Source organism: Aquarana catesbeiana, linkage group LG09 (genome assembly GCF_042186555.1).
Source record: "Aquarana catesbeiana isolate 2022-GZ linkage group LG09, ASM4218655v1, whole genome shotgun sequence".
Taxonomy (NCBI): Eukaryota; Metazoa; Chordata; class Amphibia; order Anura; family Ranidae; genus Aquarana; species Aquarana catesbeiana.
Genome location: NC_133332.1, coordinates 295,612,365 through 295,636,670, shown reverse-complemented (window position 1 = coordinate 295,636,670; position 24,306 = coordinate 295,612,365).

The window sequence follows — 24,306 nt, the reverse complement described above, 5'->3', positions numbered from 1 at the left end:
ATGATGGGGGCAGTATGTACAGGAGAGGAGTGTGGAAGGTATTATGGGGGCAGTATTTACAGAAGAGGAGTGTGGAGAGAAAGACAGTGGGCAGTATGTACAGGAGGGGAGTGTGGAGGGTATGTTGGGGGCAGTATGTACAGGAGAGGAGTGTGGAGGGTATGACAGTGGGCAGTATGTACAGGGGAGGAGTGTGGTGGGTATGACAGTGGGCAGTATGTACAGGAGAGGAGTGTGGTGGGTGTGACAGTGGGCAGTATGTACAGGAGAGGAGTGTGGTGGGTATGACAGTGGGCAGTATGTACAGGAGAGGAGTGTGGTGGGTGTGACAGTGGGCAGTAGTGGAGGGATATCAATCAGCGGGTGGGGGGAGTAACTAGGAGTGATATCTTTTGGAGTAGGGTCTGTCATATGCAGGTTGGGAAATGGTAACCTGTGATATAAGTTGAAGGGAGCAGGCTAACATGGGAAGTGGCTGGGGAGTGACCTGGTTGGTGGTGAGTGTAAAATGGATGATGTGTTTCAAGTTCCTTTCACATTTGCGGTAATGCTTACTGCCCCCTGAAAAGTGATCTGTGGTGGATTGCTTTTCAACAAGTGGTATAGCAGCAGCTGGCAGGCATTCATGGGGTGCTACTGCCGCCTCCTTGTTATTTTTTTTTACATTGCTGAATGGTAGTTTTACATTGTTGGACTATGCTGCTACTGCGAACAAAAATTACAAAAAAAAAAAAGCCGCAGCTGTGAAGTAAAGCATCACAGCTACAGCATTTGTACAGCCCTGTCCAAATGTATTTTTATCATTTGGGTCAGGTGAGGTGCGGTAAGGTCAGTGGCTGGTGAGGCACTGGCTAGTATCAGAATCAGAGTCAGATATACACAGGTTACATACGCCGCGATCGTTAGAGCGAGAGCAATAATTCTAGCACTAGACCTCCTCTGTAATGCTAAACATGTAACCTGCAAAAAATTTTAAAGCATCGCCTATGGAGATTTTTAAGTACTGAAGTTTAGCGCCATTCCACAAGTGTGCGCAATTGTAAAGCGTGACATGTTAAGTATCTATTTACTCGGCGTAACATCATCTTCCGTAGTATACAAGGAAGCTCTAACTTTAGTGTTTTTTTTTAATTCATGAAATAGCTTCTTTCCAAAAAAAACACGTTTGAAAAATTGCTGTGCAAATACCATGTAACATAAAAAGTTGTAATGACCACCATTTTATTCCCTAGGATGTCTGCTAAAACAATATATATAATGTTTGGGGCTTCTAAGTAATTTTCTAGCAAAAAAAAAAATGATTTTTACATGTAGGAGAGAAGTGTCAGAATTGGCCTGGGTGGCAAGGGGTTAATTACCATAAGTAAGTAATATACAAATAATTATTATATATTGTTTTAAGGTAATTTACTATATTTTCAAAAACTGTACTCAAGCAGGTGGCTTAATGGACAAATTACTGAAGTTTGAAGTTATAACTTCCAACCAGTAATTTCACAGTAAATAGATAAATAATAAATGATTGTGTTATAACATAGAGCATATAAATATATGATTTAGCTTGATTAAAGCAGTACCTTTTCAGCAGCAGATGATTCTCATCCTCCCTCTTAACTGTGTGAGAAAAACATGGGATGGTGGGTAAATCTTATACTCATAAACCAATGTTTTTCCTTCTAATTAAGTGGACTGGGTTGGAAGGGAGCATGTGTCTTTTAGACACATGCCCCCTTCTGTAACACATTTTTAATGGACAGCTAGGGCTAATGGTACTTTACCATTGGTCCAAGGCTCCAAGCTGTCCATTGAGCTCAGTGCCTCTGACAAGAAGTGAGGAGAGGCACTGTGAGCTCATCCTCTCAGTCTGCTGCAAACAGAGTATGCCAGCTTGTATTTATACTGTCCGCTCTGTATTTATCTTCTGACAGGCTGCGCAAGGAGCCCCGTATCTCCAGGACCATAGGTCCTAGGAGCCCCATTTTGACCAGTGGTGGGGTAGGTCTTTGGCTACCTACCTCCCAAATCTGGGGTCTCCACGACCCTCGAAACTCAAATTTTTTTGGGGGGGGGGTTGTGATTTTTTTTTTTTTTTTTCTTTGGGCAAATGGGCCTATCTTAAGGTAAGGGGCCTGGAGCTGCAGCTCCTATAGCCTCTATGTTAATCTGGCCCTGACTACAGGTACAAACAACAACTAACATACACATGTGTGGGAGCAGGAGAATTTTTGGGTGGTTCTTTGGTGGAAGGTTATAGTAGTAGTAGCAAGAAATATACACCTAAATAATAAAAAAAAATATATATTTTTTTTTTCTACTATTTTTGGCCAGTTTTCCTCTGATTAAAAAAAAAAAAAATCTAAAGATATCCATAACCATTTGCCACTAAATGAAAGCGCAGTTTGTCCTGGAAAAACAAGGAATACTCCACCTGGATGCACAAAGTAGCTGTGATGATATAGACAGTTTTACAAACATGTCAAAGTTGCAAAATTGTGCTTAAGCATTAAAGGGGTTGTAAAGGTTCATGTTTTTTCACCTTAATGCATCCTATGCATTAAGGTGAAAAAACATCCGACAATACCGGCCCCGCCAGCCCCCCCCGTTTTACTTACCTGACCCCTCGAAAGCTCAGCCTGGCCATTGATTGGCTAGAGTGGATGGATTGAAAGCAGCGCAGCTATTGGCTCGCGCTGGTGTTAATCACATCTAATGATGCGGTGCGCCGGGGGCGGGGCCGAGTGATACAGTCTGCGGCTATAGCCGCCGGCTGTATCACAGGAGCGCGCCCACAAGAACTAAACACCATGCGAGGGAGCTCGCATGCAGGTGTTTTGTTCTTGCGAGGAGGAGCTAAGACAGCCGCCGAGGGACCCCAGAAGACCGGGTTGGGGGCCACTCTGTGCAAAACAAGCTGCACAGTGGAAGTAAGTATAACATGTTTGTTATTTAAAAAAAAAAAATACCTTTACAACCCCTTTAAGATTTGTTTTACCCTTAGGCGCAAAGGGGGTTAAAGGTTATTTTCTACTTTACCTGGACCACACAACATACATCTATCTTTTGACATACACTATATTACCAAAAGTCTTGCGACGCCTGCCTTTACACGCACATGAATTTTAATGGCCTCCCAGTCTTAGTGCGTAGGGTTCAATATTGAGTTGGCCCACCCTTTGCAGCTATAAATACTCTTATGGGAAGGCTGTCCACAAGATGTAGGAGTGTGTCTTGGGGAATGTTTCGGGAATGTTTGACTATTCTTCCAGAAGAGCATTTGTGAGGTCAGGCACTGATGTGGACGAGAATGCTTGGCTCGCAGTCTCCGCTTTACTTTATCCCAGAGGTGTTCTATCGGCTTGAGGTCAGGACTCTGTGCAGGCCAGTCAAGTTCCTCCACCCCAAACTCGCTCATCCATGTCTTTATGGACCGTGTTTTGTGCACTGGTCCAAATCATTTATAGGGGAATTATTTGGTGGAGGGGGATTATGGTGTGGGGTTGTTTTTCAGGGGTTGGGCTTGGCCCCTTAATTCCAGTAAAGGGAACTCTGAGGAGGGCCCCAGCACACTGACATTTTGGACGATTTCATGTTCCCAACTTTGTGGGAACAGTTTGGGGATGGCCCCTTCCTAGTCCAACATGACTGCGCACAAAGCAAGGTCCATTAAGACATGGATGAGCGAGTTTGGGGTGGAGGAACTTGACTGGCCTGCACAGAGTCCTGACCTCAACACCTTTGGGATGAATTAGAGCGGAGACTGCAAGCCAGGCCTTCTCGTCCACAACATCAGTGTCTGACCTCACAAATGCGCTTCTGGAAGAATGGTCAAACATTACCATAGACAGAATCCTAAACCTTTTGGACAGCCTTCCCAGAAGAGTTGAAGCTGTTATAGCTGCAAAGGGTGGGCCAACTCAATATTGAACCCTACAGACTAAGACTGGGATTCCATTAAAGTTCATGTGCGTGTAAAGGCAGGCGTTCCAATACTTTTGGTAGCATAGTGATAGTGTAAATCTCTATGCTTGGGTAATGTTCCCCTTCGCAATCCTTACTGTTTAAATAGGAACGTAACAGTATTGTCAGCAAGCACATTCTTTTGTGATTGTGATATTTACTTAAAGTATGGTTTGTGAGTATCATTTTCACATGCTGTTTAAATTGTATTCTGCACAAAAAAGCCATATGGCATACTGCATTTTTACTGATTCATACATGGCATATGTAAAAACCGCAATTTATGCCCACCATCCAGAAACGACACAACCCATTCTCTTTCCATAGAGATTACTGCCTGCCTGTCTTGAATGCATTAGGCCCCATTCCCAAAGCTTTACATGAATATAAAAATCTTTATGTTCAGCCATGTGACTGCAGTTTTCGCGTCTCATTGATTTCAGCTGAAAATATTTGTCACTTTTTCAAAATAAGAATCCTTATACCATTGTGTTAGGTTTGCGAGTTGAGCTTTTTCGAACAATGAAACTGTTGTTTTTTTTCCTAACTAAGCCATTATTTGTACTTTTGCTGTCAAAATGACGACAGTTAAAAACACACTTCTAATCTATCTTTTGCATTCCAATAACATGGTTGAACCCCAGCAGGCGTTCCTGCGATTAGCTGTGAGAGGCAGCCCCGTTGAAAGTATTAGAAGGCTACCAGCTGCCGCAGCTAATCATGGCCGTTCACCTTTTAATCGCTCAAAGCAGTGATCACATACGAGTAATCAGCCCTGCACACAGGCAATCTGCACCCAGGGCCGATTACTCACATGTACAGCAGGCAGGTGGTACAGCCTCCATGTTGCCCTCCTCATTGGGCACCAAGTGTGGGTCATATGAGAGGCATACCCTGGAGTGGGTTCTTCTGGGCTACGCTAGGCACCTAGAATGGGTCACTGCCTTGTACATGGGGTACCTTTGCTTCTGCTATGCTCATCAATGCCCTGGGACAAGACTGAGGTCGTTTTCAGGGTTTAACTCAACCTTAAGGCAGACCTCTGACTCAAAGGTGGCCATACACCGTGTACACTTGAACAGATGACTGAACTTTAACTCTCTTGAGCCCTATGTCAATATACACCACTACTGTATACCACCACTACTACACCACCACTACTATCCATCCCTACTGAACTGACTTTGCTGTTACAGATTTTTTGGTAATTGTCTCCTGCTGCCATATCTTTAAACTTCCATATTTACTGCTAGCTCTATAACAAACACACTGCAATAGCAATATTACTGGTGATTGATTCTCAACTCCATGTGGCTTGAGTGATCTAGAGAGGTAATTAGCTTTACGACCCTAGCCTGTGTCTGTAGCTGGTCTGGCACTGGCCATCTCCTCCCCATATTCAGGTGTCTCACATCTGACCCAATAATGACCAACTGAGAAATGCATTCCAGCTTAGTCTCCCTATAAATTTATGGCAGCTTATGGGGTGGCGCAGACAGGGGCAAGGCGCAGACATCATGACTCTGTCCTGAGTGGCTCTGTCACGAGTGATGCGCAGTTTCACTGACGCAGTTTAACTAAAGCTGCATGAACAAGAACTCTGCTCCACTCTGCAAGACGACAAGCAAACCAGCTTTGAATTTTATTTTATATAAGGTTAGTTTCCCACTCTCTATCCACTAACATGCTCCTTATTCTCTTCCTTCTCACACTGGTGTCTTCTATCCTCAAATTATCTTTACTCTACCCCTCCTCTCTTCCATGCAGCATGCACATTTCACCCTCACTCCCTACTATGGCACCCATCATCTCCTGCATTTGCTGCACCCACATGCTGACATAAACACCAGGGCCACTAGACATGTGCGCTCATGCACATCCCACTCCCACCTTGCCTTCCTCGCCCTCCTCCTTCTCCTAGTCTCAGGTGACATTTCTCTTCATCCTGGTCCGCCATTTTCCAAATGCAAGCCACATATCCAATACCCATCCCCTCTGGCAACCACCGCAATCCACTCAGTTTAATTTCTATCCCCCTGCTTCCTCAAAGCACCCCACCAATCTCATGCGCCCTTTGGAACGCCCGCTCCATCTATAACAAACTAACATCTGTACATGACCTCTTCATCTCTCATGGCTTTAACATACTCGCCATAACAGAAACCTGGCTTCAAAATTTTGACTCAGCTTCTCCTGCTGCCCTCTCCCATGGTGGTCTCCATTGGACTCACTCCCCCAGACCCAACAGACAGAAAGGAGGTGGAATTGGCTTCCTTCTATCCCCACAAAGCACCTTACACGTCCTTCCTGTCCCTCCCTCTCTATCCCTCTCTTCTTTCGAGATGCACTGTATTCGTCTGTTTTCTCCCATTTCTCTGAGCATTGCAGCAATTTATAGGCCTCCAGGACCGGTATTGCGCTTTCTTGATGACTTTGCTGCCTTGCTACCCTACTTTCTCTCCTCTGAAATACCCACCATTATTCTTGGTGACTTTAACATTCCTGTCAATGTTAACAGCCCAACTACAGCTAAACTTCTCGACAACCCCATCTTTTGACCTAACCCAATGGACACATACTTCCACTCACTCCAATGGTAATACCCTTGACCTTGTATTCTCCCATCTCTGCAACCCTGGCAACCTCACCAACACCCCCTTTCCTCTATCTGATCACAACCTCATTACTTTCACTGTATCCTTGCCTCCAACCATCCATCCCTCCAAGCAGCAAACAATTACTTGTAGAAACCTTCACCACTTTAACCCTTTTCTCTATTCTGCTACTGACCACCTATATGACATAATCTCTCCCCTGTCCTGTCCTGACCTGGCCACCTCTGTGTACAACAGTTCACTCTCATCATCACTAGATGCACTTGCTCCTCTAACCACACGCAGAATCAGGCACCGACCGTTACAACCCTGGCAAACTGGCAACACTAGAAATCTCAAGAGACATTGCCGTGCTCTTGAAGGACTGTGGCGTAAAACCAAATGCCTGCAAGACTTCACCCTATATAAATCTGCCCTTCTAAAATACAATTCATGCCTCCATGCTGCCAAACAAGCCTACTTTGTCTCTCTTATTAATTTCTTGTCATCCATTCCCCGTTGGCTCTTCTCAACCTTTAACTCTCTGCTTCGTCCACCACCCCCTCTACCCACTAACTCACTCACTGCCCAAGAGATTGCCAATCACTTCAAAGACAAGATCGATGCCATTCGTGAGGACATCTCCACTGTGCGTACAACTTCCCTACCCAACATACCTTGCCTAGCAGCACATTCAACACTCTCCTCTTTTGAATTGGCTACTACGGAAGAGGTTACAAAAATTTTCTCGGATGCCCACCTAACCAATTGTCCCTTGGATCCTGTTCCCTCACAACTACTACGGTCACCCTCTTCTTCTATCCTATGCTCCCTCAACCACATCTTCAATCTCTCCCACTCTAGTGGCATCTTCCCCTCCCCTCTAAAACATGCGCAGATCACTCCCATTCTTAAAAAGCCCTCACTGGACCCTACCGACCTGAACAACTTAAGACCCATCTCATTGCTCCCATTCACCTCTAAACTTCTAGAATGCTTAGTCTACAACCGTCTTAGCTCCTACCTCAATGAAAATAACCTTCTTGACCCCTTACAGTCTGGCTTTCGCTCGCAGCACTCCACGGAAACTGCCTTACTAAAACTCACTAACGATTTAGTAACTGCTAAAATCAACAGCCAGTACTCCATACTCCTACTACTTGACCTCTCTGCGGCCTTTGATACTGTTGACCACCCGCTCCTTATCAATAAACTACATTCCCTTGGCCTCCGAGATTCTGCTCTATCCTGGTTCTCTGCCTATTTATCACAGCGCTCCTTCAGTGTCACCTACAACTCTGTCTCCTCCTCTCCATTGCCCCTTTCTGTGGGGGTCCCCCAAGGCTTGATTCTTGGACCCCTTCTCTTCTCTATCTACATCTCCTCCCTTGGTCACTTAATAACTGCCCACGGCTTCCAATACCACTTATACGCTGATGACACCCAAATCTATCTGTCTACTCCTCACCTCACTCCTTCAGTCTCCTCTCGCATTACTAACTTACTAACTGACATATCAGCATGGATGTCGCACCACTTCCTTAAACTAAATCTCTCTAAAACTGAGCTATTAATATTCCCCCCCCCCCCCCCCCCCCCCCGTGCCCCCTCCATGACTTTTCCATCAAAATCAACAATGCAACCATCAGTCCCTCCCCTCACATCAGGGTACTAGGTGTAATCCTAGACTCCGACTTGTCATTTCAGCCTCAAATCCAATCGTTGTCAAAAGTTTGTAGAATTTACCTCTGTAACATCTCTAAAATTCATCCCTTTTTAACAAATGAAACCACCAAGCTCCTCATTCACTCCCTTGTTATCTCTCATCTTGACTATTGCAACTCCCTCCTCATTGGCCTGCCTCTCCATAGGCTATCCCCTCTTCAGTCTATCATGAATGCTGCTGCCAGACTTATCCACCTTACCAACCGTTCAGTGTCTGCCAACCCTCTCCTCCAATCCCTACACTGGTTCCCAATCACCCAGAGAATTAAATTCAAAATACTAACCACAACATACAAAGCCATTCACAACTCTGCCCCGAGCTACATCACCAATCTTGTCTCCAAATATCACCCAAATCGACCTCTCCGCTCTTCTCAAAACCTCCTGCTTTCAAGCTCTCTCATCTCCTCCTCCCATGCTCGTCTCCAGGATTTCTCCAGAGCCTCTCCCATCCACTGGAACTCGCTACCTCCATCTATCCGGCTATCCCCTACTCTTGCTACCTTCAGGCGATCCCTGAAAACTCATCTCTTCAGGAAAGCCTATCACGTCTCCAACTAATCTCCTACCACTTCCATCAGCTCATTCCCCACAGTTACAACCTTTTGTACCACCTGCCCCACCCTATTAGATTGTAAGCACTTCTGAGCAGGGCCCTCTTAATCCTCTTGTATTTTATTGTATTATAACTGTATTGTCTCCCTTTTATATTGTAAAGCGCTGCGTAAACTGTTGGTGCTATATAAATCCTGAATGATAATAATAATACTGACACTTGTTGCTTTTAGGAGGGACACGCAAAGACAATGCTCTCTCCACCTGTCCAGAGTATCTCCGCTACCTCACTCCCAGTGATGGAATAGGGCCCCATCATGCGCCTAGCGTGGACTCCAAACATGCACTTGCTTAACTCTTCCTCTTCCGTACATGCGCACAGGCTCAGGATCTCTGCGGTGCTGATCTGCTATCTTTGCTATGGGAGACAAGCCGCTCATGGAGAGAGTGCTGACAACTCGCTCGCTGCAAGAGGCTGTCCTACCTGCCACAAACACGCTTCACGACAGGCTGTTTGTGAAACCTTCATTACCCTTGGTAACCACTCGTGTCTTTATACCCCAATGTGCCTTAGTTGACAAAGGAGTGCCGGTTACTTGCATTGCACCTTTTTAGTAACTTCAGACCAGGCAAAAACAAAATTTCAAAAGCTCTACTGAAAGTTCTGAATATTGCAACTCCAAACATAATGCAGTCTTTTACCTAACATCCTTAGTCCATAATTCGGTCTTGTGGCTGCCCCAGCATACCTGCACAGGAAAGAGTCCATCTTTGGCAAAGTCCAACTTGGAAATATCCAGTAGCTGGTGTCATCGGGGCAGACTGTGAGTCCCAGTAATCCCCCCTACATTCCAGAAGGCTCCTGAAGCCAGACTTTCATCAGCAGGAACTCTGGACTTGGCATGGCACAGCAGACCAGCAGGATGGACTCTGGCAATTGCATCAGCTGCGAAAGCCACCCCAGAATACGGACCCCTGTCCCTTTTATAATGACACAAGGCCAGTGGGTCAGGCCCAGGAAGCCCTCCAAGAAAAAAAACAAGGAAACAGTTAACCTTAACCCTCCTGTCCAGGGCAGCACCTAACTAAGCTGCAATAGGTAACTGGAATACATGCATGTGAGCGCTGCGTGATTGATTACATGTGAGTGGACACAAATAGCTGTGGGAGCCTCTCGCAGCTTATTGCAGGTACCCCCGCTGGAGTTCTGGCATGTAATTGAAGTGCAGGTACCTTTACAAATGTAATTGCACCCTAATTCGTCCTAAAAATAATAGTGCACTTCCTGTGAGTTGAGCCTCAAAACAGGATGTGCAGGGTTAAATCATCTAAAGCTGGCCATACACTGTACAAATGTCACTCAGTAGGTGGCCCTGTTAGCCATCCACCGCCTGATGTCCCTCAATTGGAAAATTGTCAGTGGAAAAGTGGCTACATCCAATCAGATGCAGCTGCTGTTCAGATATTTTAACAGCTGGCGGACTGGCTGTCAAAATACAAGAACCGCAACAGAAAATGAATCTATCCTTTTGTATAGCACGCATAGAGAAATCCTTTTTTTTTCATCCCAACAGTGTTATCAGAATTGGAATGAGATTTGGAACACAACTGTGCTGCTCAATAATATACTTGCTGGAGAGAAAGCTGTACCTCAGGGTCTGCAGTACATGCATCTCCCTGCTTCATTAATTTATTGAATCTGTGCTCTCTGTACCATTTCTGCTGCTTCTTTATCATTTCCCTGTAATCCAGGATATAAGCAACTATCGGAAGGCCAGCTCTGATATGAGGAAGCAAAGCCCAAGATGGCCACCTCCACTCAGAGAGACAGTGTAGAACGAGGCATAGTAAGTTGGTAATAAGGAAAAGATCAGCTGCAGGAAGACCACAAACAATATTGGTGACTGGTCCTTTACCCTCTGCCAGCTGTCTCTGGACACAGCTCCAACAATTCAGGACAAGACGTGTGAATCGTTTCATTACAAATAGAAATTTGGCCAAAATTTTTGTTATTAGGTAATTCAAATGTATCCGAATCGCTGAATTACAACAATAACAAATTTCAACAATAGGAAATAATGAAATGATAACAAAACACCTACATTTCTATTTATTTGTTTCATTCAGGCCAAAATGATCCAAAATTGATTTGGATCCATTTTGTTTTTATTTTGCATTAACATTCATAACATAATGAATTAATCTGAAGTGATAATAGGTTGCTCTGCCCCCCCCCCCTTTTTTTAGACATTCTATCGGTCTCTATACTTTAAGGGATTGAGCACTCATTCGTTTAAAATAGTGGCTCTGTACCCATGGGCCATTTCTCGGTACTACTGGTAAGTACCATTCATATACATCTTGTGTATCTTTTGTGTATTCTATTCTAGTATATATATCCCGCTCAAAGGTTTAAACCTAATCGTGGATTCTGTCTATTTTTAGATACTGTATTGAATACATTTATAGTGGGAATCTGACTGTGACTATTTACCGCTGTGTGTGATTTATATTCTAATACACTTCTACATGACCATTGCACGTGAGGTGAGAGCCATTCTAGTATAAATCGGCTTTTTGATCTTGGGATTTTTTCACAGTGGCACCCTAGTCCATAATGCATATGTCTCTGTTTTATCTAGTGATACATATCATAGACCACATGATATGTGCGTATCTTACTATCATACACACACACACACATGAAAATTTGAAATTCCATCTTTTTCGGTTGTCTGTTAGTTCTGTGAGGTTCCCCTATACCCTGAGCCACAAGTTTACCAGGCAAGCATATATGTTGTTATGTCTATATGTAATTGGTCTTTTTGTATATGTACTTCTTCTGGAGAAATGTTGTAAACAGTCATAGCTACTTATACAGATATATACTACACTAAATACTTACACATGTACTTTTTGTTTTTAAATATACCAGCACCTACGCAGTTTTTGTCCTGAGGAAGCTAATATTTTAGTGAAATGCGTCGACGAGCCAGTTTTTGGAGGCATTACTGGATCAGAAATTCTTCTCCTACTTTGATACATTATAAAATCAATTTCTTTACCTTAGATCCAGCCCTCTGTAACTGCATCATTGGGTAACTGGTAACTGTGTCCGTACAGGGAGTTGTTTGTATGTGTCAGGGCTGGCTCAGCCCTTCCTTCTCTGAGCTGGCCACTCAGCTGTCAGCTAATTGCCAGCTCCCATCTCTCTCCACAGTTACCCAGCTGTTGTTGATTCTGCTTGTCAGTCCTGCCTATTTAAAGCCGTCCAGCTCACTTAATTCCTGCCTTCGTCTTGGTCACATCACAAGAAACCATCTCCTGCGTTCCTGTTTAAAGACTGGCTTTGCTGACATCTCTTCTGGCTCCTTATCCTGCTTGCTGTTCCTCTACTTGGATCCCTGACTTCTGGCCTGGCTGATTACCCGATCTGGTTACTGAACTTTGGCTTGGCTGACTACACGATCCGGTTACTGAACTCTGGCTTGGCTGATTACCCGATCTGGTCACTGAACTCTGGCTTGGCTGACTACCCGATCCGGTTACTGGACTCTGGCTATGCTTTGACTATGCTTGCTCTATTTACCTTTTTATTAATAAACAAGTGTGATTTTACTGTACTTCTGTCTCGGTCTGGTTCATGGTTTCTGAGAGTATATTGGTTTTATGTTTTTTGTAATTTTAATCATGCTGTAATAAAATGTATACTTTTTTACTGATTTTCCCTCTAATTGTGTGCCCACAAAGTCCGCCAATTTTTTGACTTGGTCAAAGCCTTGTATATATATTTTGGATGTTGACCCTACCTATCATATGGGAACAAGGACAAACACACATAAAAACATATCATACACAAATAAATATATATATATATAACTGCGCTTAGGACGCCTAGTAGGTCTGCAGCCTCTCCTAATAGAGCTCCCCTAAGGGGTCTCCAGGTAAACATCATATAATAAATTGGGGTGATTGGCGCTACCTATTAATGATTCATATCAAGACGTGAACAGAGAGAGGAGGAAGGAGGGGGGGGCTAAGTGCTACACCACTATTGGGTGTGCCACACCTATACCTACTGTATATGATCCCACCTCAAATATAAACCCAGTGAGTCAAATATTGGTGTATCTGTAATCTGTCACTAAGTGTTAAATTAGCATCCAGTGTGGTAATATATAACCCAGACTCAGTTATACCACCATTACTACAGAATTAAATAAAATTAAGATTGAAATTAAATGTGTGATATATGTTGACATTCCATGCCCGCAGGGGTATGTGCATATGTGACGTTACAGAAGTGTTCAAACTCTTGGTGCAAGAAAAATAAAAATAAACTAAACGTGACCCGTGACAGATCTGCCCCAAGGATTATTTTTAGGGAACATATCGAGCCTACTATGCAGTAGCCTGTTATTAATTCCCTGATGGTTTCCTGGCACTAATAACCAGGATATAAGACTTGATACAAATATAAAAATAAAATCATTAGATTATAAACCACACTCATTTAAATATCACCATTTGTGTATCCAAATCCAAATAACAAAAAAGGTGAAACTGCATTAAGCGGACACGCTATGCTTCCGTGACAGGTATAAGAAAAGTTCATATATAAATGTGCAAATAACAGTCCATATAATGTGCATATAGTTTTCTTCAAACAATGTGACAAAAAACAGATGGTGACTTGGGTGCTCGCAGTATCCTCTGGTGACTTTGTGCTCCCCCTCAAGGGTCCCCACTCACCGAATCCACTCACCCCCAAAGGGGCTATGCGCATGTAGGTGTAACCGCTGCAGTCAATTCCCCACCATAGTTGTTGCGATACCCAGGATGGGTCTCTATCTTTAGGTAGAATGTAGTATGATCTGTAGTTCCTCATAAAAAGAAAGAGATGTGGACTCCCATAGTGTAGTAAAATGTTGTAAATGTATTAAAAAACATTAGCCAAATAAAAACACTTTAACCAGATAAAAAATGAGAGATAAGAAAACGTTCCGGACAAAGGCTTGCAATTTGACTTTCCAAAAAAGCCATCTATAGTGCTGTGTAGGTAATATGGCAGGCTCCTAATGGCAGTCAAGCCTCAAGATTCAAAACAAGCGCTAGACGCACAGTGGAGTGGCTGCTGTCTCCACTGTAGCGCCAATCACCCCAATTTATTATATTTTGTTTACACATAAAAACATAAAACCGAGCGTATGACACTACCCAAGCATGTAAGTATACCATTAAAGCACTTAGAATGAGTGCAATTAGAGGTGGCTGCACCACCAGCCAGGCAGTTCTATCAGTAATTATAGAAGCAACGGTCATTGCAAAGGTGAAAAAAGAGATCCAAAAAAGCACCAATTTGTGGCTGAAGGGAATACCGCTATTATCGAACAGTCCTGGGGATAGAGGGAGGGCAAAAGACAGGAGTGAACAGCTGCATATCTGCAGATACTGTGGAATCCACTGGATTATGGATGACCTTGGACCAGCCAAAACTACTATAGCCTGTCAGTTATTTCCTAGGAAGGCAAATAGGTGGGTGTTTTTTCCCAGATGGCTGTATAGTAATCAAGGTGGAATTAATGCAGTGGTTCAATGGGCAGAGGTAATATGTGAATACATAACTCACTGTCAGCAGAAAGTTGTAGAGGCAGTGCTATGCAGCACAGATGAAACAGCTGTTCAAAGCTACTGTACTCTCTCCTCGTGGCTGGGTTTCCAATCACATACCTCCAGAGGCGAATCACTGTGTGGAAAACGGAGAGGTATTGCTGGGCTGCCTAGCAGGATCGCCGCTGCTGCACAGTAGCACGACTCCCGTGTCCCACTGTTCCTAAAGCACAGCTCGCGCCACAGACCGGTGCAAGGTGAGGCGGTAATGTCAACTGATGCTTGGAATGGTGTCTGACGCTCAGAGGAGTGACATCAACGCGTTTCACTGGGAAATTCCAGCTTCTTCAGAACTAGCACCCCCTGACTGTGACAAGTAGATTTACAGATTTCTTGTCTCAGCTTCAATTATCTTACAAGGAAATTAGATCAACCATGTGTTTTACCCAGACAGGAAGTGTGTCATAAATAGTATTAACCCCAAAAAAGAAAGGTGGAATCACAACACAGCAGCATCTCCATTACTGATAGTACACACACAGCATAATTAAAAAAATAACAGGTACATGAAAGTACGTACAAAATCAAAACCAAAAACAGAACCAAACTTAATAGACAAACCGAATAAGAAATAAAAAATATGTACTGGTAGTAGAAAATGATAAAGAATAATGATAATAAGCAAAAAAGAAAATGGAAAATTACAAGAAATCAAGAAATAAAGTAAGTTAAAAAATAAAAATCATGAATTAGACATATGAAACCCACACAAAGGCAAAATATTTGTGTGTAGTACATAAGAGTGCAAACACAGAACACGTAAACCAAGCAAGGATACCAAAACCAAAACACAACTGCCAAAAATATTTTTAAAAGAATATATAGTTATCTACAAAAAGTTTTTTCTTTTTTTATCAATCTGAAAAACTTGTAGGTTTAGTTCTCTGTTGAGTCTGTGTGGAATCATAACATTTAATTTATAGATCCAGAATTTTTCTTTTTGTGGAAGGACCCTATCAAAGTCACCCCATCTTTTACTGAGTTGTAAAGCACAGATTCCCTTGACTCTCAGTCCATCCGGTTTGGACTGGTGGTGCAGAAGGAAATGTTGAACCAAAGGGTCCGAGGTGCTCACCAATGCGGACCCACAACTGACGCTTTGTCTTTCCTATATAAATCTGCAAACTATAAATCACTTTTGTAGTGGCACAGTTGATAAGACTTTTGATTTTGACATCTGACAATGCCCACAAGGAAACATCCCCCTAGATCTTGGAAAGGACGTTAACCAAGAGTCATCAGATGACCTGATATATTCTGATCGAGTGAGCATGTCAGATAAACTTGGAGCCCTCCGTTCAGTCATATGTGGGTATTCCTTCACTATGGCAGACAGAGTAGGACAGCGGGACAAAGTGGACCTGTGCCTCTCAAGGATCCCCCTCACTTCGGACCACTGCAAACCGAACTGGGTGATGAATCTCACTGGTTCGCTGTCATAAACCAGACCAGAGTGAACCAGACATAAATAGATGAAAGTAAGTTTATTAAGGTAAATGCATATACAGTGGGGCAAAAAAGTATTTAGTCAGCCACCAATTGTGCAAGTTCTCCCACTTAAAAAGATGAGAGAGGCCTGTAATTGTCATCATAGGTATACCTCAACTATGAGAGACGAAATGTGGAAACAAATCCAGACAATCACATTGTCTGATTTTTGAAAGAATTTATTTGCAAATTATGGTGGAAAATAAGTATTTGGTCAATATCAAAAGTTCATCTCAATACTTTGTTATATATCCTTTGTTGGCAATGACAGAGGTCAAACGTTTTCTGCAAGTCTTCACAAGGTTGTCACACACTGTTGCTGGTATGTTGGCCCATTCCTCCATGCAGATCTCCTCTAGAGCAGTGATGTTTTGGGGCTCTCGCTGGGCAACACGGACTTTCAACTCCCTCCAAAGGTTTTCTATGGGGTTGAGCTCTGGAGACTGGCTAGGCCACTCCATGACCTTGAAATGCTTCTTACGAAGCCACTCCTTCATTGCCCGGGCGGTGTGTTTGGGATCACTGTCATTTCTGAAAGACCCAGCCAAGTTTCATCTTCAATGCCCTTGCTGATGGGAGGAGGTTTGCACTCAAAATCTCACGATACATGGCCCCATTCATCCTTTCATGTACACGGATCAGTCATCCTGTTTCCTTTGCAGAGAAACAGCCCCAAAGCATGATGTTGCCACCCCCATGCTTCACCGTAGGTATGGTGTTCTTTGGTTGCAACTCAGTATTCTCTCTCCTCTAAACACGACAAGTTGTGTTTCTACCAAACAGTTCTACTTTGGTTTCATCTGACCATATTACAGTCTCCCAATCCTCTTCTGGATCATCCAAATGCTCTCTAGCAAACCTCAGATGGGCCCGGACATGTACTGGCTTAAGCAGAGGGACACGTCTGCCACTGCAGGATCTGAGTCCCTGGCGGCGTAGTGTGTTACTGATGGTAGCCTTTGTTACGTTGGTCCCAGCTCTCTGCAGGTCATTCACTAGGTCCCCCCATGTGGTTCTGGGTTTTTTGCTCACCGTTCTTGTGATCATTTTGACCCCACAGGGGGAGATCTTGCGTGGAGCTCCAAATCGAGGGAGAATATCAGTGGTCTTGTATGTCTTCCATTTTCTAATTATTGCTCCCACAGTTGATTTCTTCACACCAAGCTGCTTGCCTATTGCAGATTCAGTCTTCCCAGCCTGGTGCAGGTCCACAATTGTGTTTCTGGTGTCCTTCGACAGCTCTTTGGTCTTCACCATAGTGGAGTTTGGAGTGTGACTGTTTGAGGTTGTGGACAGGTGTCTTTTATACTGATAACAAGTTCAAACAGGTGCCATTAATACAGGTCATGAGTGGAGAACAGAGGAGCCTCTTAAAGAAGAAGATACAGGTCTGTGAGAGCCAGAAATCTTGCTTGCTTGTAGGTGACCAAATACTTATTTTCCACCATAATTTGCAAATAAATTCTTTCAAAAATCAGACAATGTGATTGTCTGGATTTGTTTCCACATTTTGTCTCTCATAGTTGAGGTATACCTTTGATGACAATTACAGGCCTCTCTCATCTTTCTAAGTGGGAGAACTTGCACAATTGGTGGCTGACTAAATACTTTTTTGCCCCACTGTACATGTGAACAAAACCAAACAGTGATAATAACCAACCAGCATATGTAGCAAAAGGGAGTACCAGAATCGTAGTCAAGCCAGGCCAGGGTCATAAACAGTAGATCAGTAGATGGGGGTCCAGGAGTAAACAGACGGCGAACAAGATGGAAGGGATCAGGCTGCAGGACAAAGATCCAAGGATACAGGAACAGGTTCAGGATACGAGATACAGGAATCTGGAATCAGGGTTCAGGATAACAGGTAAACAGGCTGCAGGTCATGGCACAAGGACAATACCAGGGCAAGGTGTGTGTGCACTTGCCGGGTATTTATATAATAGCTGCTAACAAGGTCAGGTGAAGCCTGATTGCAGAAGGTAATACCTGCTCCACACTGCCAGGATCCCTCCGCTGGTGGACGCCAGTACTGCGGTCGAAAGATGACATAATACCAGCAGTGAAAATTTCTTCTGACAGCTCCAAATTGCCAGGAGACACCTGCTGGTGGGCCTCAGAACTGCACACCAAATGATTGATATTATCAGTGGAGGGAAACTTTCCTGACATTTGCATTGTGTAGCACGACCCAGGGGAGGCGGTGATGGGGAACTTTGTTCCTCTATTAAAGATGATCTCTCCTGGCCCATTGCTCTCTTCTTTGCTACTCTGAGTATTTTATGGCTGTAACCTCGCTCTCTCTAATTCTGGCATACATATCATGGGCCTCCTTTTTAAATTTCTCACCACTTGTAGAGTTTCTCCGAATACAGAGAAACCATAGGGATAACTGTGTTAATAACTGTCTGCCCGAAGCAAAGTATTAGCTGCCGTCGGTTTTGGAAGTCGAAGTAACCAAGGAGCTATTCTTCTTAGTGATCCTGAGATCAAGGAAGGGAATCGGGACAAGGTCAAAACCATATGCAAGTCTGATATTGCTTGTATTATCATTAAGCTCATGAATGAATTCATGCAATTCAGTCTCGGTTCCCTTCCAGACCACCAGGATGTTGTCGCTGTAAAGAATCCACACCCTCACGGATCCTTCATGGGATTAAAATGTGTATACTTCAGACTCTTCCCACGTGCCCAGGTGCAGGCACACATATGAGGGTGCCCAAGGGGCCCCCATAGAGGTGCCGGACACCTGTTGGCAGTTAACATCATTAAACTCAATATAGTTATTATGGGGGCATGGCCAGGTAGCGGACGTAGCCAGACGCACCTTCAGTTCTCTCCGCCGAGAATCCGCTCTGTTATCCTGAGGACATGGTCTACAATGTACCAGCTACATCACAACGGTTATCGGAAGACCCGCTGAGAACGGCACTATCCTTATCTGGCCGACACGCGCACAATGTCGTCCACAAAGCAACAGAATGCAGCCTGGGCCGTGGACCTCATGGTACAAAATAGCGCTCTCTCCCAACGGTCTGCTAAGCACAGACACAGAGAGGCAGCTAAAAAGCTGTTCTCCATGCCGCTATCCATGGACCCCACAGCCTCTGCCAACATACCGGAAGACTCGTCAGGGGGCTTATCCGAAGCAGACTACACGGTATCACTGGAGATATCTGGGGATATCTTTGCTAGACCCCCTGACCCCTCTGCTAAGGATGCCGCAGGTGAGCCCACACTATGGGACGTTTTTACAGCGGTGAACACATGTACTCTATCCAAAGCTGCCCTTAAAACTGAGATAAAGGGGGTCAAAACAGAGATTACTTTTCTGTGGCAAGACACTCAAAAGCTGAGGGAAAGAACATCAGCTCTAGAGGGGAGAGTGAGCTCCATAGAGGATGACATGGTGCCCATGCAACGGGACCTCACTTACAATACTCACCTCACAGCAAAGCACGCCTCTCATTTGGAAGATTTAGAGAACAGGATGAGACGAAACAATGTCAGAGCCACAGATTTACCTGAGAGAGTGGAAGGCAAGATCCCAGTTGAATTTATTGAAAAGTGGCTCATTAACATTGTCGGCAAAGAGGTGTTCTCCTCTATGTTTTCAGTGGAGAGGGCGCACAGGGTTCTGGCTAGGCTTCCACAACCAGGTGCCCAACCGTAACCATTCCTGTTCAAGCTCCTTAATTATAAGGACAGAGATGCAATCCTTCACAATGCCAGAACAAGGCCTGCAGCTTTGAAGATTGATAATACCAAGGTATCTATTTTTCCAGATTTCTCAGTAGACCTGCAGAAACAAAGAGCTAAATTCCTTGATGTGACGCCTCAGGGATCTGGAATTAAAGTATGCCATGTTATATCCAGCTTGCCTTCCGGACGAAGCTCTGGGTTTGGTCCAATTCTTTGCTACACCATTTGCAGCGGCACAATGGCTGGACTGGGACGAACAATCGCTTTGTGAGGCACGCAATAGACGCCCTTCCTCATCATGAAAGATACTACACTCAAGCTGACTGCAAGCTCCATTTTGTCCAATGACACTCATGTCAAGGCGGAGCCCACTGTTTTTTGCTATAACTTTTGTTTAAAGGCTACGGCTTATGTTCTCGCTGTTGAAAAGTTGTGACACTGGAGTGTGCTTTCACTGTCGTCCCCAGGATGGTCTGGCATAGACCTCTAGCCAACTTATGGCAAAGTTATACAGCCATGTTGGCCAGATACTTTACGATTTATTTTTTTGAGTTCCGCTTCTGCTTTTACTGCAATACCAATGCAATGTCTAAACTAACCAGAATTATGTCCTGGAATGTCCGGGGCTTAAATAACCCGGTTAAGCAACTGGCTGTGCTTTAGACATGTGCGATTAAAATTCGTACGAATTTCCGTAAATTCGTACATTCGGGAGGATCTGAAATACGAATTGCTATGCTTCCGAATTTTGTACGAAATTTCGTTTACGAATTTCGGATCCAAATTCCTAACGAACATTCGTAATTGTTACGAAAAGTTAACAAACCTAAAAGTTAAAAACCCAAGAAGTCAGCACAGCACAGGGATGGTGGGAGCCCCTCATAATGATAAATTCATCATAATGAATACTCGTAATAGTTATGAAAAGTTAACAAACCTAACAAATTCGTATTTCATACGAAATTTCAGACACGACTTACGAAATACGAATTAATTCTAATACGAAACAGAACGAAACAAAACTAATTTATTAACGGCGCACATGTCTACTGTGCTCCATGCGGTCAAGCATTTAGATGCTGATGTGATATGCCTACAGAAGACTCATCTCCCCCCGACTGCTACTTCTTTATTTGCCCACAGTTTTGTCACCAATTTCATGCTACATATTTAGTGTATTCGAGGGGAATGAGTATCCTTATCCGAAGGGGGACACAATTTTCCTGTATGGAAGTTAAAACCGACCCAGATGGTCGTTATGTTTTTGTATTGTGTTCTCTTTATGGGACGAAGTATATAATAGCAGGGATGTATGTTCCTCCACCGTTTCCATCTCCTTAAAATACTAGTCGAATTTGTAACCCATTTTCCTGGCATACCGGTATTGGTCCCAGAGGACTTTAATAACTACATAGACTATGAGAAAGACAAATTATCTGCCCAGGCCAGAGGCGGCCTAACTTGAGGATCTTCGCGTTTGGCATGTTTTTCTGGTCTCCTTTAATGGCTGTTTGCTTTGGATGGAAAGGTCATTAAGTAATTTTGATTTGATATTTTTTTACTGATGCAGCCGGGTCATCTGGATATGGGGCGTTCTTTGGGGGACGTTGGAGTGCAGCACGCTGGTCGGACGACTGGCGTCGGGGTGGGCTTTCTCAAGAATCTGGTCCTGTTGGAATTGTTTCCAGTTATTGTCGCAGTGGAGATCTGGGGTGAGCGCTTTCGCAATAGGAAGATCCGGCTCCATTGCAACAATTTGGGGGTGGTTCAGGTCATTAACCACGTGTCGGCTTTGTCAGCACTGGTTGTCCACCTGTTGCGGCACCTGGTGTTAAATTGTTTGCAACTGAATGTCTTTATGCTGTGCATTTTCCGAGAACGACTAATGCAGTGGCTGATGCTTTGTCTCGGTTTCAGTGGGTCAGATTCCGGGAGATGGCACCAGGCGCGGAGCAACACAGATATCCTTGTCCCCAGCAGCTGTGGCAAATTACATTGGTGTCGCCGTAGGATTGATCCGGAATTCCGTGAACATAAGTACATGGTCTGCTTATGTAAAGGTTTGGCAGGAGTCATTGGGGCTGTTGGAGTGGGTAGGTGAGGTTACTAGTGACGGGGTGGTGACTGTGTTGCTTTATTTTATTTGCCAGAATTATGAGACCAGGTGTTCGCTTCGGCAATTGATCTAAGATAGCGGGATTAGTCTTTTGGTTTAAGTTAACAGGGGGGCCGGGATGTTACGAAAGCATTTCTGGTAAAGCAGGCCTTAAAGGGGTAAGGAAAAGGGGCAAAGAAGCGGGATGGGAGGCGTCCTGTCACCTTTTCCATTCTGCAGCAGTTGCTTTCGGCAGGTAACCTTGGTTTGTACTTCTAGTTACGAGGCCCATTTGTTTAGTGCGGCGTTCGCATTGGCCTTCTATGGGGCTTTTCAGGTGAGTGAATCAGTGAGCCCTTCTAGATCGGCTCAAGGGGGCCTTCAGGTAGGTGACGTTATCTGCGGAAGTGCTTCGGTGGCTCTTTTTCTTCGCCGGTCAAAAACAGACCAGTTGTGGAGGGCTAAGCATGTTTATGTGTAGCGAGTTCCTGGGGCGTCCATTTGCCCCGTGTCTGCTGTTGAGGAGTATTTGGGCATTCGCCCAGCAGTTGGAGGTTCCTTTTTGGTTTATCAGGATGGGTTGTCATGATCTGTGTTTCAGTTTGGGTCAGTGTTTCGCCAATGTCTTGGGGCAGCGGGTTATGACTCCCTGGCTTATTCCTTTCGCATCAAGGCTGTCACTGAGGCCGCCCGGTGGGGATTGGAGACTTCAATCATAAAACACATTGGGCGATGGGAATCTGATTGGTTCAAGCTTAACATCCGCCCACATTTGGTTCAGGTCCGATAGCCATTGTTCATGTGCTTTTTTTCTGTGCCTTTCTATTTTTCACCTATTGTTTTTATTTTATTTTCTATGTTTGCCATATTTTATTTCAGATGATGCGGCTGGCCTCGTTTAAATCTTGGGCAACTCTTTTGTTTTTTGGGGGGCTAAGCGGGCTGACGTGATGGGCTGAAAATGAATCATTCTAACATAACGAATATGCTGAAATGGTTAATCTAACAAATTAATCTAAAACAAGAACATACTTTTCCATCGTGCACATCTCTATTGAGGACCTCTTGAGCAGGTAACTGATGGGCTCCTGTTGTGGTCAAGGCCAAGGTTGGGTGGAGTTGTAGGGGGTTGTCTGGTAGTGGGTCTGGAATGGTCTTCAGTCTGAGGTCGGGGAAAATTTCCCGCCCTCCTACCCAGTAGCTGTGTTATTTTCAAGGTGGGGAATTTTGGTTTGTTGTATTTTCTCTGTCATGCAGCTGGTGCGGTACAAGGTCCTTTTAGGTTAGGATGGTTAAAAAGGTACGTTGTCGGGACCCATCCAAGGTACGTCTCCCAGTTGTTGGGATGTGTATCTGCGTGTTGTCTCCAAGTCGGTGGTCTTGCGGCTGGAGGTCTGATTAGTTGATACGCAGCTCTCCTTTCTCGTGATGCCTAATAGGACCTTGGGGATCTGTGTTTTTGTTACACTGCGGTATTAATTGTTTTATAAGTTATTAAAATGTTGTTTTTTTTTATATTTTGGTTAATAAAGGCTGCTATGGCCATTTAACTCCAACTTGTTATGATGTCGTTAATTTTATTGGAAATATGATGGGGTGGTGGTCTGTGCAGAAGACAGACAAGCCATATTTAATACCCTAGTCATGGACAGGAGCAGGGTTGACTGAAGACAAAGAACCAGCCATCCTCAGTGAATAATCAAGTCGATTGCATGTAAAGATAAAGTGTGAATCCCGAATTCGCTCAACTCTAAAGCCAACATTCATTTTTGTGTTCCCTCTGCTGCCTTTGTCATTGCCCTTCTTACTTTATAACCTTCTGTCCTCCCAACTCTCAGAATTCTGTAAACAAATCATACCTACTATTGAAATTAGAGGTCATGTATTATTGGACAGACGCCGTAATCCTTCAGCATTTACTACTATGTGATTGACTTCTGTAAAAAAAATCTATAATTCATCTGCTATTAAAAGCCGTCCAGCAAACAAGAGTCTGTGTTGTGAGCTAGGTTCTCTCAAAGTGTCTCCGGGATCGACACAAAAATGTGGGGGAACAGATGCTGGCTAATCCCAAATTTCTCTGATTAAACCTGTCGTCAGGACGCCTCTCTCCTCATTGTCCTCTTCGGAGCACATGAAAAGTCAGCTGTTTGAAGTCAGTGATGGATGTGAGTCACACCTGATTCATGGCGCTCTCCCTTTGGCTGCCAATCGAATTCAGATGACAAAGCTCCAGGACACGTAGTTAAGCGGTTCTTCAGCAAACATTTTGCTAAATCCAGAACATTAACAATGCAGTCACGAGCGATGTGCCTGAATCAGCGGGACAGGGACCCCCTTCAGACATTATTTTCAGTTGTTTGTTGCCTGCCGTCATCAAATCAACATGTCCTCGAGCGCAGATATTAGCTGTAGTGTTACAAAATAAGTCTCTTGCTGTAACTTCTGTTACTCTGAGGATAAAAGTTCAGTTAAGGCTTGCATTTTTTTTTTTTTTTTTTTGCAATTACAATTTCAACAAAA